At 40.9% G+C, this 979-nt stretch overlaps 1 long non-coding RNA gene across 1 annotated transcript in view; it reads left to right on the top strand.

Annotated features, from left to right (window-relative positions):
* Positions 1 to 979, top strand: part of LOC116705018 (uncharacterized) — a 21,131-nt gene that overhangs the window by 18,119 nt on the left and 2,033 nt on the right. The gene's annotated exons all lie outside the window — the stretch shown is intronic.

The raw sequence follows: 979 nt of genomic DNA, 5'->3' as shown, positions 1-979 counted from the left end.
ATATATATATATATATATATATATATATATATATATATATAAATATATATATTTGTAAGTGTGCTTTCCATGTCATGGCTTACGCTTGAGCTTCGGTACAACCACAAAAAGAGAAACAACTTTCTGGCCACATGACTTTGACCCGTAGTCAAGAGGGCATTCATATTCTAGTTAAACAGCTTTTACTGTCTCTGCCTGTCTGAGAGAAAACCGCAGCCTGCAAACTCTTCTTTTCTCCTTTTCAGTTTTCTGTGTGTGCGTGTGTGTGTGTGTGTGTGTGTGTGCATGTGTGTGTGTGTGTGGGCCTTTCCTCTCTTCCTGAGGTCAGTGAAAGGGCAGTCACTTGTTTTAGTTTGAACACCTGCCATGTTCAGCTGTTGAAGCTGTGTGTGTGTGTGTGTGTGTGTGTTTGTGTGTGTATGTGGTTATGTGTTAATGTTTTTCTCCTTCTGTGCATCCCTTTGTGTTGACATGTGTGTGTTTGTGTGAGGGTAAAACAACAGCCTTGTTTATCGTGAACAGCATGTGAAGGAAGCAGAGTCCCTCAACAATGTTTCTGTTCCTCTCTCTCGACGTTTCTCTCTTTTGTTTCTCTCGTTCTCAGCTTCCATATCTCCCTCGCTCTCCATCTGGATTCTGTTTAGCTTTTATTCTCTACCCTTTTACTTTGACATTACTCCGCAGTCATAAATAAGCGCATGGACCACAATTGGCTTACACTTTGAAACAAGTATATACTGCATGAAACCATTTTCTTAGTATTTAAAAAAATAAATCACCAAGCAGATCTGCAGCAGGAACTTGTTTTCCTTTGGTGTCAGACCTTCTCAGCGCCACCATCCCCTTTTCTTTTTTGGCTCTCCATCATTAGACTCTCACAGTGGGCTAACATTACCGATATAGAGGGACAAACAGAGATGGTTCAATACCATTTTTTGCTTCCCGATACCGATTCTGATACCTGAACTTGCGTATCGGC

This window comes from Etheostoma spectabile, chromosome 17 (genome assembly GCF_008692095.1).
Source record: "Etheostoma spectabile isolate EspeVRDwgs_2016 chromosome 17, UIUC_Espe_1.0, whole genome shotgun sequence".
Classification (NCBI taxonomy): Eukaryota; Metazoa; Chordata; class Actinopteri; order Perciformes; family Percidae; genus Etheostoma; species Etheostoma spectabile.
This window is presented reverse-complemented; position numbering and strand designations above follow the sequence as displayed.